This window comes from Anastrepha obliqua, chromosome 5, assembly GCF_027943255.1.
Source record: "Anastrepha obliqua isolate idAnaObli1 chromosome 5, idAnaObli1_1.0, whole genome shotgun sequence".
Classification (NCBI taxonomy): domain Eukaryota; kingdom Metazoa; phylum Arthropoda; class Insecta; order Diptera; family Tephritidae; genus Anastrepha; species Anastrepha obliqua.
In genome coordinates this window covers 99,783,757-99,801,924 of record NC_072896.1, presented here as the reverse complement: position 1 = coordinate 99,801,924, position 18,168 = coordinate 99,783,757, and positions in this window count along the sequence as shown.

The window sequence follows — 18,168 nt, the reverse complement described above, 5'->3', positions numbered from 1 at the left end:
AGTAAGTGTTAAATACAAAGTATCTACGATCCATAGGCTTTCCAATGGTGTACAAAATTTGAATATCAGAGCACATACATTCATTTATGTGTGTTCTCTCTATGTTCTTTCATTATTTAACATTCACTTTTTCTTCTCAACCAAAACTGGTGATTTTGGCCACGAATTGGGCTAGTCATAGGTCTATTATGGATTAGTTTGTCAACTGAAGTCATGCTGATGCAGGGGCTGAGTAGATCATTAATTGGCATTATGCTGATGAATGAGCCTGACGACTGACATCACATAGGACATCGCCATGTAAAAAATATCAATTGCTAGCATTGAAGAGAAATAAAAGACGATCAACTTCAACTGCAAGGCAAACTGGTTCTTAGTAACATTGTTCAGTACCAGTTGATTTGTCTGCATAGCAGTAGCGAAAATCGCATAACAATACTTTGCGTGTTGTATTTATAAATTTTAAACACAAAGTGCTACAAAGCGCCAAGTTTGATACTGTCCGCTTATACACACGCTTGGTGCACGCATATCAGAAGAATGAGCGCGGCGCACACACCTCCTTACTGCCTCCTTGTTTCTTCCTTTGCATATTAATAGAATCAAAATTTGTCTAAATGAATAATTATTTCTTCGGCATTTTATTAAGTGTTTATCGCTTTCAAAATGTCCTACTACATTACAGCTTTAGCAATAAACTGAGTGCGCACCACTTTCTAGCACTCCTCATTCAAAATTATGCAGACTCACAGTTTGGGTGAATAGAAATTAATATTTAATGTTGTCACAACCACGTGAAATGTTGTAAACTTGTCCATTATGCTAATTGGCAGTTATTTGCATGCGGCTAGGCACACACACACACACGCACATCCATTAACACCAATACAATTATTTACAGGCCAGCTTTAATTTTTAGCCCGCTAAGCTGGCGGCATTTCTTTCAGCTGCCTAATAGGTTGCTCTTAGTTTATGCCAACAGCCGCCTTGGCCGATTTTCGCTTTCAGCTGAATACATTTTCGCTAATCTTCTTTGTTGTCTGCTTCACTTTTCTTTTGCCTCTCTATTACTTTCGAAGGCTTTTAGTAATTTCTATACATGTAAATATGTATGGCTTAGTGTCACTTATTCTCACAATGTTACTGTTGATAGCTGTGTTGCCTCTCCACTGCCTTTCATGTGTCTGTTTATTGTATACATTTGGCTTTGCTGTCTTTCGCTCTAATGACAGTTGAATTAATCCAAATATGGTATTTTCTACTGTCAACTCAGCAATCAAAATTTAATATTTGCGAGGGCAAACACAAATAATTAAATTTACAAGCTTTTGAATTTGGCTTTTACCACTTGTTTAACTTTCTCCCTTCACCCTAAGCTTAGAACCTTTTTAGCACTCTTATTTCCCGTTATCTGCCATTCCGGCATCCGTCTCCGTCCCGGGCTCCATGTCTGCCACCAGCATCCTCTTTATCTTTCCGCGCTTGTCTTCTATGCCATCAAAATATCCATTCCACACTTCCGTTACTTATCACTTGGCAAACATCTGTCGTTAATGACAATTAGTAGGTCAGACACACAATATCAACTATATACATCCATACACCCTCACACACGCATACAAATACCTTTACAAATTCTCGAAAACGTTCAGTGGTATTTTCACTTTACATAGTTTCTTAGTGGAACCAAGCGCTGCACTTAGGTAGCCTTGAGGTATTTGTAGTTTTGCTTTTTAGTTTCCTTAATCGCACTTTGTCTAAGTTTTAAAAGCCAACTTAGTTGAGTTGAGTGGAGGGCGCAAATTAGTGGGCGCAATGTAGTAATGATCGAAATGAATAGACTGTAAAGTTTGCTCGGCTGGGAAGCTTTCTGAAGCGAGTGTTGCTTAGAATTTTAACCGATGATGCGAATGTCCTGATGTCCTGAAATTAATGCAGTTTTGCAGATATTATGATAATTATGTTTCTTGAAATTTAGTGAAATATTTGCATAGCCGTGGGGATCTTAACTGGACAATATCCATGGGGAATATATGCGGTGGCACTCAATATGGCTTCAAGTGCCTTCTGTGACAGCCATACGGAGGATGTTTACATGTAATTATCTCAGCAGACTCGGCTGCTTACGCAATATGGAAAATAATGATAGCACTATACACTGTGAAAGGATTCTGATACTCGTATAAACAGCTGAATTCATCACTATCATATAACGTAGTCGTCGCAATGCATATGAAATCTTATATTTGCGAATAAATTAAAGATTTGGTTTAGTTGTTGGGAGTCATTTATGATATTCGTAGACTATAGGACAGTATACCTTGTTTTATAATGATTTATACAGTCACTTCCTGGCAAATAATATGGAAAGCTAAGAGAAAAGGCGTTTCATTCAGGAGACATTCATTGTCTTTTCGGTATCTTTAAGACAGATAAAAAGGGGCATAGCAAGTATTCGATGTCCGCATAAGGAAATACTAAGCATAAAAACATTCATATATAATTTAATAGGGGTCGAAGCACCAGTTCACATGTTCTGGTACCAAAAGCGTCTCAATTATAAACGTGCGAATTGCGTCCTGTCAAAGTTAAAATTATCATACGCCGACTGGGGAAAAATATGTGAGCGACTATATGGCTAATAGTCCAAGTATTTTGGACATATTCGTCAATTTTTCTAAAAAAAAATTTTCCAGGCTTAAATATAAAAAGAAGTAAACTGAAGGCGTTTTGAGAAAAACTTTATAATTGTGAGATTTATCCTTTGTGGTATAAAAGTAGGCTTCTACAGAGTGAAATATATAATATTAGGTTATTTTTAATATCTTTACAAAAAATTTAAAAAATTTTTTTAGAAAAAAATATATTTAAAAATTTCTTTTTGTTTTAAATTTATTAGAAAAATAGTAATAACCGTACAGGATATTGGGAGAACTTAGGTGGGAAAGATTGAGAAAATGTATAAAAATGTTAAAAGAAACCTAAGATATTTCACTTCAAAAAACAATTTTATACCAAAATTTTCAACATTAAATAAATCTAAAAATCTATTTTTACACGATTTTTAAATAATATGGTTCACTAATAAATTTTTTTATACGAAATAATCGTTCATGCACGAATCTCAAAATAAAAAATATTTTTCTAAGCAAAACATTATTCCTAAAAGAATGACTTACTAAGTAAAAATGTTGCATGTAATGATCAAAAGTGTACCGAGAATGTTGAATTTAAACGAATCGCGAACGTGGGAACCGGTCCATATTTTTTTCTTATGCCGGTAAGACTGTAAGGCACACATCTGTCACTTTTTAGTGCCATCGGATCATTAGTGTCTGCCTGGCGTTTGTTTACATCAGTCAACTTTTTTCCATTTGTCGCATTTCACCATGGATAATATTGTTGAACAAAGAGTTTGTCTGAAATTTTGTTTTGCGAATGAAATTTCACATTCCGATGCACTGAAAATATTACAAAAAACATTTGGCGAATCTGCTCTATCAAGAACAAGAGCATACGAGTGGTATAAAGACTGTAAAAGAGGTCGTACAGTGGTGGAAGATTGCCTCGTTCCGGACGTTCATCGATGTCGAACACCGATGAAAACGTGAAGAGAGTGAAAGAAATTGTGCTTGAAAATCGTCATACCAGCTTAAGAGAGATTTCTAGTGAACTTGACATTTCATATGGAATGGCACAACACATTGTGGTTGATGTTTTGGGTATAAGGCGCATTAAAAAATCATAGAATCACAGATCAAGGAGAATGCGACTAAGGAGCTAAAGCCCATCCATTCGTCGGCCTACCAGGGGGGCATGGAGGACATGTGTGTTGCTTCAGACAGGTCATATTTTGACGGAGATAAAATAAATTTGCCTGAAATTTAACTCTGTTTTGTTTTATTTCAACATTTCCGATATTTTCTGATCATAGAGTATTTTCCTTCGAAAACGATGCAATAAGTACATCCAAAGTATTGTACAAGGAGGCGTCAAATTTGTTTTCCCATTTTGTTTTCTATTCATGGTTTTACTGAATAAAAAATTATTTGAGTCATGCAAACCTTTATTTCACCTTTACGCGCACCATTTCTTGTCCCTTTTTAAACAGCAGCTGTCTAGTTCCTAAATGCCAAATGTGACTGACGTACGATGCCATTAGCAAAACTTATAAGTTTTCCCATAGGGTGGCTCAAGAGAGTTTTCTGATCATGATGTGCACCTCAATTTCCACTTGGTTATTATATTCTGCTCTTCTAATCATGCAAACCGACAAGTTTTTACAATCATATCTAAGCGAATATATGGAATTAAGAAGAGTAACTGAGAAGATTTCATCAAAACTCAATTCTGTCTAAAATTTACCGAAATTTGTTGAAAAACACAGAAAGAAAAATACCATGCATTACAATTTATAGTACTGCCTTCAAATTCTCGCCATACATTTTCTATTATTTCTACTATCGACTGAGAATTTGTGCTCCTAAGTCGGTATAAATGCAAAATTTATCTCTATTTTTGGAGGCTATCAGGGCGGCTTGATATATAGCCCAGTTGTCACTAGTAAATCTTGAGCAGTGATTGTGCAACAAACTTTTTTTCAGAGTACGTAGATCCTCAGTTATTACTGCATTTGTATTGGCCAATCTGCCATCGATGCACATTGTTTTGTGCTCCTAAGAGGAAATTTGAGTTTTGGAAAGAGTCGGCCTGAGTATTATTAATGATTGCGATGGTTCATCGATGATATTCGCTGAGTTTCTGACAAAAAGTTCATTCACAATGAAAGCCTTACTTTTTCAGCCAAGCGTGTCAGACCACTCTGCAGTACAAAGAAATTTGACATATGACTATTTGATTTAAATTACGCTTTTATTTGTCAGCAGAGTTTCTCTTTGCCCTACCGAGCCCAACTGAATGGTCACTAGTCACGCACAACCCCATTCGACTACGGTGACCATAAGATAATATACCCTTTTTCGTATTTACACCCTTTTAGACGATTACACCCTTTTTGGGTGCTTGCCCGAGCTCCTCCTCCTATTTGTGGTGTATATTTTGATGTGATTATGAGGAGCTTTTTTATGGCAGAAATACACTCGAAGGTTTGCAATTGCCTGCCAAGAGGCGACCGCTATTAGAAAACACTTTCTATTTTTTGGTGTTTCATGCAAGGGGATTCGAACCCAGCACTACCGAATGGTAGTCCCGCACCCAGCCATTCGGCTACGGCGGTGGGAGTAACTTATACCATTCTGTAATCCATACAGATATATGTAGCAGAGTCGGATATTTTTCAACTCAGATTCATACCACCATGAGAAGTTACAGCAAACTATTCATCAGTGCATTATTCTGAGGTTAGTAGATTCCATTCGTGCATTGACTCACCCGTAGTAAGAGACCCATTATTTCAGTATTTTATACAACACAAAAATGGTTATTAATACCTTTTAAGTACAAATGCAGAAACATTTTCTCCAACTTTCAATATAGACAATGTCCAATATCCATATTATAATGCTGCTCAAATTTTAGAGGCGTTACTGTAGAAAAAGTTACACATAACCGCCGTCAATTTCAAAACCCAAATTTGTTTGCAATTAAAAATCACATTCACCCAAACTTTTTTCTTTTTTTTCTCTAATAATGCTTTTTTGCGCAATTGAGGAAAACTTTTACATCCACAAATCAATGCTATTTGCTTTAGTTGGTGCAGAGAAATTACGGGAAATGAAATAGCAGAGAAATTACAGTGAAGAAAGAGAATATGAAATGACTTGCACGCATTTGGAAACTATCAAAATTTTGCTTTGAAAATAGCTGAAATACATAAAAATTTACAACCAGACATACAAAGGTAGCATCGGTAACATTTTGTTTGTGGTTTTCTTACTGTTGACGTGTGAGCTGAGCATTAATTTTGCTTCAACAAAAATCAATTACAAATGGTGAATGTGGACTTTTTGCTAACACCAGATGCGTAAGCGCTCTTCACATTACCAAAATGAGGCTAACATAGCTCCTATGCCGCGTGGCTGTACTCCGGGACCCAGGCGCTGTGTTTTTGCCGTAGAGCCCACAAAAGTATGTTACATTTTCAATGCAAATCTATGCAAGTCGCAGCTGGCTGAAAAGCAGAAATGTAAATGGAATGTACGACAGACATGTAGGTATATGTATGTATACGTTTATACATATCCATACACATATATATGCATGCGTATGTATGTACAGATATAAAGGAATATACCATTTGTTACTTGTCAAGCATAGCTGGCATTTGATGTTCACATGTAGTTGTAGCTACTTTCGCATATGGAATTAGGTGTAATGTACAAGCATATGTATGAATGTACGTAGCTATGTATAATTTTATGCGTCTCTGCACTGCCACATACCTTTGCTGCTGCGGAAATTCATCAAACAATTCTGCTTGCCAGCGAGGAAATTAATGCCAATGACAGATTGGTTGCTACAAATGTCGATATACATACATACGTATATATTTGTAGGAATATATGAATGTGTATGTGCTTATACATGTGTGTGCATATCTTCTACTCTTGACAAGGCGCATATAAAACTCGACACATGCAGCAACCACATACGAATTTATAAAAACAAATGTACTCGTATGTACAGGTATTGTAACTGTATAAAAGTATATGTGGCAAGCTCTCTATTTATGTAGTTTTTGCAAATGTATGTATGTTTATCCGTACGTGTGGTTGCACATACCTACATATGCACATACACTTTGTTTGTTTGAATTTGCATATGCAAAATGGTTGATATTCAAATGCCTTTGGCTGGCTTCATTGCTCTAAGCCATAAATGGACACGCATTTACCATATACTATTACATTGCCACTTGAAATTAGTGCCACACCAGATACACAGCTATGTGTGTGCATATATTTATTATAAATATTGGCATTCTCTGTATGATATGCGATGATTTAATTGAAATATTTATGCAAACAGTCTTGAAGTGAAAATTTATATTCCAACATAAACATTTAAGCAAAAGCACTTATATAATAGGTGTTTATGTATGAGTTAGCCAACACCATTTAAGTTTTGAAATAAGAGAAATTCAAGCAGGCTAATCTATATATAAACGAGACATTGAATAAGTATGGCACAGGGCTTATTGATTTATATTTTATTTAGTTTTAGTAATTTTTTTTTTATGCAAAGATAGTTCATTATCTTACAAAAACCGCATAAAACTAACTTTCAAACTTTGTGCAAATTTAAAAAAATTCAGCAAATTTTCATCAAAATTTCACACACTTTTTGATCAGAGTTTTTACCAAAAATTTCGAGCTTGCAGTTTCCAAGCCCATATAATTTTTGTATAAGTTAGTTAGTTCCAATGTCCTTTATTAAAAACAAAAAAAAAAAACAAAAAAAAAAAAACAATTATATATAATATATACAATTCGTACTTTTAACTATAGGGTGGGCCATGGGGCAAATTTGTTTTTTAAATCGGCTGTAAAAAAAAACTAATCAATATTTTTTAAAACTATTTTTTTCTATTTTGAAGATTGAACATTGTCATTTATGAATGAAAAATAATATCATTCAAATGACTGCCACGACTGGCTTTACAGTAGGCCATTCGATCAACCCAATATTTAAGCACATTTTCGATTGTTTGGGCTCCAATTTCAAGAATGGCAACTTCGATTTCGTGTTTTAAAGCATCAATCGTCTCTGGATGATTCGCATAGCAATTGTCCTTAACGGCTCTCCACAAAAAATAGTCCAACGGGCTTAAATCTCAGCTCCGAGGCGGACAATTGATATCGGAATTCTAAAACGGTAGCCAGAAGTTCGAGTGTAACTTTGGCAGTGTGACAAATTGCACCGTCCTGTTGAAACCAAATGTCGTCCATGTCATCCTCTTCAATTTTTGGAAACAAAAACTCGTTGAGCATGCCACGGTAACGCTCGCCATTTACTGTAACCGCGGCTCCTCCCTCATATTCGAAAAAAAATGGCCCGATGATGCCGCCAGACCAAAAACCGCACCAAACAGTGACTCGTTGTGGATGCATTTGCTTCACTGCAGTAACGTGTGGATTTTCTGAGCCCCAAATCCGACAATTTTGCTTACTGACGTAGCCACCGATGTGAAAATCAGGAAAGAAGAAGAAGACTCATCACGTTAGAAATAGGTTTTCAATATTTTCCAATTTTGGTTCAAGCGTATAGCGTCCCATTTCGTAAATGTCAAACCTTTAAGGGGTAACACCACTAAGAAATTTAAAAAAATTGATTTTTTTTTTATAAGCTTAAAAAATTCTTTGAACCTTTTAAAATACAGAACAAAAAGTTTTATACGTTACCGAAGTTTATTTCATAAATATTTTAATTTTTTAACCAAGCGTTAGTGACTGCTACCTAACGACTTCTCCAAATTTCCAAACTTTAAACGCGTTTTTCTCAAAACACGTTTTCTGAAATTGGCACGCAGCATAACTCAAACAATTTTAAATATTTTTAATCAGGTTTTTCCCTACGTCTGTATAATAACCTTCTTAAGAGAAGAGCGTAGGGGATTTTCGATAGATTAATTTAAACGATTGTTAATATATAATTATTTAAGTGCCGTTTTTTTAGTCCAAAATAGAGTTTTTTTCTTCAAATGCTTGTTAATTCCACAAAAATAAATATTTTTTAAATCGCCTACGTGTTTCTCTAGCTATTCTCATCTAGATTAAGAAAAAACAAATTTCCTTGTTCCAGATTAAAATTTGCACCCTCTGTGCTACGTGCCGCGGAGCTCCTTCAAGAGAAACCACATTACAAAAATGTCTCCAATACCGCCATTTTGTAAAATTTTTCGATCAAACTTTGTAGTTTTGTAGTTTAGTATATAAGTAATAACTTCCCAAATCAGAGTGATTGTTTTTCCTTTCTTTCTATACAAAAAAATTCTTTAAAAATCGTGTTTATTTTACGCGTGTAGAGTGGTGTTACCCCTTAAGTAAATTATGAACACATTTGACATGTCATTTGTGTTACCATTCTTAAAAAAATAGGTGGTTCAAAAAGCAAACGCTATATGGCTCACCCTATAGTAGAGCGTTCGACTATAATATTGATATGTTGTCAGTCGGAATAATATGAACTAATTACAATAGATTATAAAATACCATTGGGTATGAGAATAAGTGTCAAAGAGGTTTCCCCTGTTACTATTTTTGTATTCAGGGACACCAAAAAAATTCGAAGATACTCAACTACAACAATCATTGTATGAATATGCATGTGAAACCCCTTATGATATGTCTAAAGTGAGATGATGGATGTTGACAGATCAACCTTCGGTAAACGTTTGAACGCGAATGGGAATGTGGCGTTTAACTGGGTGCCACATCAACTGAAGGAGTGGGCTATCGAGAGACGTTTGCTGACGTGTCAGATGATGATAACACTAAGCGTCGAAAATTTTGGAGCCTGTCAGGTGAACCAGTTCAATCGATAGCGAAAAAAAGTATTCATGCTTCAAAAGTTACGTTATGCATCTGGTGGAATCACAAGGTTGTCATTTATTATGAACCGTTAAAGGGGGAGCCTGCTTTAGAGGCTTCAAAAAACCGATTTTTTGTTTTTTGCATAAATGTCTTCCTAAACTATCTAAGAACGTGTCCTCAAAATTTCAAAAGGAAATTCAAAATATTTTCGCAGTTACAGAAGAAATTGTGAGCAAGCGTCGAGCAGGTATACGAGCGGATTTTTTATATACAAAAACTTTGACCCGCGATTTCTCGGTTTTTTATTTTCACGATTTTTCCTAATTGGCTGGAAAGATAGGGAAAAAGTTAAACATCCTATCGAAACGAGATAACATTGATTGTATTCGGAATTAAATTCTCTTCTAGTTGAACCTAAAAAACCTCAAGAAAGTTATGATTAACCCACTTTTTAAACAATCTAAAGTGAATTTGTTTTTCCAAAAAAATGAATTTTTGATTTAATTCACGAAAAATAGTTGAATTTCTCACTTTTTGTTTAATTTTCTTGGTTTAACTAGAAGCTGTACTATACTAAAATTAAAAATTTTTTGGGGTTTTGGTTTCAGATGAAAATTGCGACCTGCATTTTTCCCGCCGTACGACACATGCACACTCGAGGCGCCTCGCAAAATGCTTGTACCAGGCATAATATGACATATATTTTAATGAAAAAATTTGAGAAGACTGTTGAAATATTATATTATATATAACAATAGAACCTGGAAGTTTCGTTTCAATCGAATATTTCTTTCCTTCCCAAAAAAATCCACGAAAAAATCGATTTTTTGAAGCCTTTAAAGCAGGCTCCCCCCTTAAATCATCTGAAACCATCACTGACGATCGTTACCGATTGTAGCTAATGCGTTTGAATCGAGCTCGCAAAGAAAAGCGACCGCAATGGGACGGTAGACATGACAAACTCATTTTGCTGCTCGGCAACGCCAGGCCACACGTTGATAAATCGGTCCAGGAATATTTAGAGAAACTGAATAGGGGAATCTTGACACACCCGCCGTAATCCCCAGATGTTGCAACTTCGGATTACCGTCTGTTCCGATCAATGCAGTCAGCCCTTATTAGAGAGCGGTTTACTTCTAACGAGAGCATCACAAACTGACTCAATGAACGGATTAAGTCAAAAGAACTCGAACTTGAAAGATGGTGCTGCCTGAAATATGGGGTAAAGTTGTAGCTTCCAATGGTACATACTTCACATAATAATATAATATATATTATTTAGTGGTTTAAAGAAGAAAGGACGGAAATTTAATTATAAAGAATTATAAAATGCAAAACTAACTAAAACTTCAATACGCACAAAATATTATTGTTTAAACCAAAGGGACTTATTAAAATTCATTTAAAATCATTTCTGCATATTTGAGACAGCAGGATAAATATTTATACAAATCCCTATAGTCCCAGCCATTTACGATATTTATAATATTAGATAAGTCTAACGTCTTTTGACTAAAATGTTCGAAATGAAAATTTTATAAATTCAGCAGATGCCAATGACGGATTCGATGTTTTCAGGGACAGCCAAGTTACAAACTGTACAGGCGGTAGAACTACATTCTTAATAGATTTCGCATTTAGGTTAAGAAGACTTCCTCCTCATCGCAAAATTAAGTTAGTAGCGTAGGCAGAAAAATCATAGCTGAAATATTTAATATATTTAAGTGCTAAATTAGCTTACAAATCGTGAGATTCTGATTTAGCACTAAAGCCCAGAAAAATCGTAAGTGTTTTATTCTTAAAATTGTCTAAAAACGAAGGTATGATCCTAGACAAAGACTCAGAAGTAAAAACTGTAAGAAGCTCTATGTTTAACATTAGCGAGATGTCCTTCCACTTTTTTACGCAATGAACGCCGAGACGTACAGTCTCCTCAGCAAGGATGAGCGGAAGCCATGACTTTGCAGAATGAAACACCCCAAGACAGAGTACATACGAGTATGTGCTCGGAATGTATGTAGATATATAAGTCGGATTATTTGGCGGCAAAAAAATTATTTGTTTAGTGAAGAAATGTAGAAATCTCTCGACTGAATCAAAAACTTGCGACTCATGAAATATGATCGACCTTGACCACTCATCATACATTTTTAGTTTATTTGAAAAGCAGTTCGAGGTTAATTAGAAAAGAAATATTGAAATAATACAAATTTCGTTGATTCTTAAAAATTTTTTTTTTTGGTGGCAGTCTTATGCGATATCTACTACCGCCGAATGAACCACGAGCTGTATGAGTTCTACGAGTTCTGGGCTACGTCAAGCGCATGTATGCAGAAGCACCAGCAAAGAAGGTATTCGGTTGGCAAGTTAGAGGACCACGACGAAGGAGAAGACCATGCCTCCGATAGAAAGACCAAGTTGAGGAAATCCTATTATCGCTTGGTGTAAAAAATTGGGAAAGCGCGCACAAAGCAGAGATGCCTGGCGAAACTTGTAACAGTCGGCCTTAGTCCGGTAACGGGTCAGGCCATATAAGAAGAACAAGAAGAAGATTTGTGTATTTTCTCCATGCAAAGAATACTTAAAATTTTTTATATGGTAGAAAATTACCAGCATTTTTAGAACCAAATTTAAAGAAAGTCTTAGATTTTGATTCAGAAAATTCAAAAAAATTTTTTTTTAATATATTTTCACTAAGTTTGAAACTGACATTGGTATGGCTTTTGTAGAAGAATATATTTAATATCACAAAAAAATTATATTTATTAAACAAAAAAAAATTATTAAAAAAATAAATAATAATAATAATAATATTATAGAGATTAAATAAAAATAAAAAAAGAAATAAATTTTCAAAGCAACTCACTAAATTTCACTGCTACAGTTTTTCATTGCATTGCAAAGGGTGTTTAAATTTCAATGACCGACGTTGAATATAAACCACACCTAAACGTCATCCACACTGTTGGACTTCTTTCTTTGGGGTTATTTGAAAGAAAAGGTGTACGTCGATAAGCCAACAACAATTCAAGAGCTAAAGGATGAGATAATTCGGCACATTAACGGCTGTTCGCAGCAGCACTAATCGGCATCTTCGGTATTCGCAGCAGCACTAATTTGGCATCTTCGGTATTTGCATCACTAATTGGTATTTTTAATTATTTGCATCACTAAATGGCGTGATCATAACTGCAACTGTAATATACCAAAATTCTTTGTATTTCCTTTTATTTCTTTTTATATATTGTAATTACATATACATGAGTATGTACCAACATACCTAAGCACAGCATAAAACTATATTGCGACAAATTAGAAGGTCACTTCTAACGCGATCGCCAAGTAATAAAGTTGTGGAGAACTCGTTAGCGCTTGTCTTTTTTTATTTCGAAGCTTATTGCGTACACAGGTGGTGTAAACCAGCTCCTCCTCAAACAACGGCATAGAACCTCAATTATGCCTCAGCGTCATCGAAAATTTGGACCATCGGATGGAGGTGTGCCGCCAAGACCGCGGCGGCCATTTGGGCGATATTTCGTTCCATACGTAATTGACCCATACCAGTGTTATCATAATAAAGAGAAATTACAATAATTTTTTTAAAAAATTGTATTTTATTAAAAATCAACACCGGCCCTTCAAACTTATTCACCCTTTATAATACAAATAAATAGGCTGCCGATAGTCTTATTATCTAACACGATAAATGCCCGAATAGACTATACTGTGATGTGTTTGACCGAGCCCTTCCTCCTATTTGAGGCGTGCGTCTTGAGGTTGTTTCGCAAATAGAGTCACCTACAGTTTTATGCCACCTGCGAATGTCAGATTATTTTATGAAGAGTTTTTTTATTGGCCGAATTAAACACGAAGGTTTGCCCTTGCCTGCCGAAAAGCGATCGCTATTAGGAAACACTTTTTGTATCATTTTGGTGGTTCATGGTAATGATGAATTGCGCGCCCATAGGGGCCTAATTTTAATTATTCAGTATTTCAAGGAATCGAACCAGCTCCTTAGGAGGGAGCATTTGTAAGTCTTCATCTTCTATACTGCTTCACAATTGGTAATTAAGTGTTCCATGGACTCCGTCTCATCACAGCAGAATCTGCATAAGCTAGTACTAGATAGTCCATTTTATTGAAATTTTTTACTGGTCTGTAAGTGCTCCACAGCGGCTGCCGTAGCCGAATGGGTTAGTGCGTTATTACCATTCGGAATTCACAAGAGCTCGTTGGTTCGAATCTCGGTGAAAGCAAAATTAATAAAAACATTTTTCTAATAGCGGTCGCCCCTCGGCAGGCAATGGCAAACCTCCGAGTGTATTTCTGCCATGAAAAAGCTCCTCATAAAAATATCTGCCGTTCGGAGTCGGCTTGAAACTGTAGGTCCCTCCATTTGTGGAACAACATCAACAGCACACCACAAATAGGAGGAGGAGCTCGGCCAAGCACCTAACAGAAGTGTACGCGCCAATTATTTATTATTTAAGTGCTCCACAGACAGAGGCCCTTTTTTTCTAGGTTAGAGCAGATTTTGCTCTGTTGGTATTAAAGTTCGGGAACTTATTGAAGTGATTAAGGCCATTTATGCCGTTCCAATATTCCTTGGTTTTATTTCGTCTATTGGGTCTATTTTTTAGTTTCCTGTTTTAGGTTGTATTGGTTAAAGTCGAAAAATAGGGTTGGTCCAATAAATGACCCTTATGGCACTTTTTTTGCATAAAAGTCTACCTTCTCGTTTTTTTCGTGTCTCTCATATCCTGGTACATAAATCAGGGAAGCCTGATTAAGAGTCGTGAGTTTGTTGAGTGCATTGTCACACTTTATCAGGACTCTTGAACTGAACGTAAAGCTATTTAAGGCTTTGGGGACTGATTGACTGTCCGAAAGTATTTTAGTTTTTACTTTTTCGGACCCTCTTTTGGACACTATGCCCACTATTTTGATGATGGCGAAAAACTTCGTATGGAAAATTGTAGTATCTGTACTCAGTGTTAAAGATTTGTGTGCTCTAGACCCAACTTTTCCTGCTCCCACCTTCTGGCGTTTAGAATCCATCGTATACCGTTTTTGCGAGTCATCATGAACCCATGTTGGGCTAGTGTTCTCTTCTCTGGATGAAAAAATAACTTTGTAACAATAAATTGAGTACGGGTAAATAACAAATTGAGTACGGGTTCCATGTGGTCGTTCAACTCTCTTAAGGAATATCCTATCCAATAACATCAGTTACTTTTGCCTTTCATATGAAAAGAGAGTGCTTGAATTGCAGTTTTCTCTTGTATTGCTAAGTGTAGCGGTGGTAGATTTGAAAGCGCTTCCGTCCCAGCAGTGGGGATAGTTCTCATAGCCAGCTTTTATAGTCTACACAGTTTTGTTATAGCTGTAATTTGATTTTTTTCCACCATACCAATGCTACATGTGGTAGGATAGGACTTACCATTTAGGTGTAGATCCAGAAAGTTATTTTAGGGCTTAGACCACAGGATTTACACAAAAGTTGTTTTGTTGTCTAAAGGGTTTTCGTTGTTTTGTATAACTGAGTTAAGGTGAGCCTCCCAGGTGAGTTTTTTTATGCAGTAGAACTCCTAGATATTTAACTCTCCCTTTAGAGGTACCTCTATTCCATTTATTTCAGAGTGGGTATATTTAAAACCCTTTTCCTAGTAAAGGGGACAATACTGGTTTTGGATTGACAGTCCGTCTCTGCTACACCATTCGCAGGTTGAATTTAAGGAGTCTTGCATCAACTCCTTTGTGGTCCTTTCATGGTTGAAGAAACGGCTATAATACCCCCTTGTGAGCATCCTTTTGCAGTTGTTAGACTTAAGGTAACTTGCCCCAGAGAGGCTGTAATTATCCTTAGATATAGCAATATTGTTTACCCATTTGACAATTGTGGGATCAGTTCCCCTATTAGAGAGTGCCAGTTCTATTGCTTGAAAGCTCGCGTTTTCGAATGCAGCCTCAATGTCCATAAAAGCACAGAGGCATATTTTCTTCCAGTCAAAGGCTTTCCTATATCACGAACAATTGTGTGCAGTGCCGAGACTCTGGATTTCTCTTTTTGATATGCGAATTGCAGTTTCTGAAGGGGGGTTATGAAAATAACGTCCTCTCTTAGGTAACAGTGCAGTAACTTTTCCATGGTTTTCAACACGAAAGACGTAAAAGAAATTGACCTGTAGGGAGATTCAGGAAGCTTATTACTTCACTTTGGTAGGAATAATACCTTCACCTCTCGCCAAATATTAGGGACATAACCCAAAGTAAGACTTCATCTGAATATTTGCACCAAAATTCGTATTAATTTCACAGTACTCTTGGTGAGCAGGGCTGGAAAAACACCATCTGGTCCGAGTGGTTTGTAGTATTTGAATGAATTGATTGCCCATTCTACCCTTTAAAAGTTTACTATTCTATATATGGTAGAGTTTGTTGCCGTGAGCAGAGGTTACATTAAACCTGCAGTCAGGAGAGTGGATTCTGATAATAAACTCCTGTGTTCCGTTGAAACTGCTTGTAAAGGCACCATCCGGTTAGTGGTTCATGCATAGGGACTCAAATCTACGCACTTCCGAAGGGTAGCCACTAGGGCGGAAATGTGAAAATCGTATTCTAGGGATCAAAATAAGAAACTCTGCCGAAGGAACCATACCTTTAAAACGAATTCTGATGTCTCCCAATTTGGGTCGAACGAAAAATTCTACTTTGACCCATTTAGAGTGCTCCAATCGAGTCCAAATGTATGACCGACCCCCACTAACTTTGGACAGCCGATCCACCCATGCCAGTGGCACAACCCCTGGAACTGCCCTGGGGGGTTCTCCATACAATCATTTCAAAATATCACCATTTTTGGCCTTTACATGAGAAAAGAAACTAAAAAGTTCGACCCAAATTGGGAGACATCAGAATTCTTTTTAGAGGTATGGTTCCTTCGGCAAAGTTTTTATTTTGATCCCTAGAATATGATTTTCACAGAGCAATGGGCGATTTTTTTGCCTCCCCACAAATCGACCCGGCCTAGTGGTCGCGCACCCAGCCATTTGGCTTTGCCGGCCGCATATATCATAGACTAAATAAATAAATAAATAAATAAATAAATAAATAAATGTAAGAATTAAATTAAGTAATATTTTATCTTCTTCTTCCTCTTCTACAAGTAGATTGGCCGTAAGAAATATTTAAAAATCGTGTAATTGAGACCACAGTACAAATAAAGTGAAGAAGTTATCGAGAAATGCATACTTAACCTCTTCTTACGCTGTATGACAAACTAGTGCATAGATTAAAAATTATAAAAATTATAGATAAAAATTATTCTCCCCCCACACCCTGAATTCGATAACGTGCCAAACAATATTATTTCAATTTATAATTTTCCACTTATTTTCAAGCACGCACTACAAGCTATTCGAGCGTTTTTGCGGCCACTTCAGGCATTTGTAGCACATTTCAGCCACACTGACTTCTAGCAAAGGAATGCCAAGAACTTAGTAAATATTTTCATTTTATTTCATGCTGTTTAATATTTTTCTTCTCCCAGTCCACTGCATTGTCAGCTTAAAGTGCGTTCGTGGGAAAAGTTAAGTCGCTGCCAGCGTTAGCGAACACGCCTCGCGTTTTAGGTTGACATGAGTCCCAAAGCGAATAGACACATGAGACATTGCTCGTGCTTTTCTAGTACTCATGTTGCTTCTACTGTTGTTGTTATAGGACACGTGCTGCAGCTTGTAACATTCAAATGGTTGCAATGTAGTGGAATGAACATGAAGCTAGAATCCTTTTAGAAGTATTTAAGCGAATGCCTCGCAAATACTCTTATTGTCTAAAAATAACACCAAATCCTATGCTTATTGTCTTTCGATATTTTCGGTTCTTGGCTTACATTCATGAATCTCATTTGGACGGGTATTTTTTATTGTCGTCAATTGGGCTCACCAATTTTCATCCAAAACAATTTTAACTAATCTAAATGATTTTTAATAAATATTTCCGTAATTCTTTTTAATTTTGTCTTTGTTAGGTTTTATACTTTTTTATTTTGCATTTAAATCTTTTTGTATTGTATTTTTTTTTTCAAGTTTTAATTTTTTTGTATTTTTTAATTAGAATTTTTTTTTTAATTTTTAATTAGAATTTTTTTATTTTTAATGTTTTTTAATGTTAAATTTTGTTTGGTTTTTTTATTTAAATTATCATTATTTTTTTTGGTTTCACCTTACATCAAGTTCACTGCGAGGCTAATACGTTGATGTGGATGAGAAGTGATGGGCACAGAATGTACGAACTCGTGTTATATGTAGACTTGCTCAAGGAAATGCAAGTGAGTACTTATTTATTTACATTTATACACGTGTGTAGGCGTATGTGTGTGTGCGCGTGTATATAATTAATACTGCATTAGTAACCGGCGTTGTTGTTTTAAGGTTTGTTATTATTTTGTTAATCCGTAAGTAGCACCTTAGATACATAAAAATGGTATTATGTATACAGGGTGACCCAAAAACAAATTTTGATTTCTTGATTACACATTCTAATTTTTTCTATGACCAAACTAGTGAGTGCATCAATTGTAATATCTGTCGAACACTTGCAAGACATATCGAAAACAAACTATCTGGTTCCAAAGATAGATCTGAACAAAGACTATTAAATAAGAATATCCAACAAA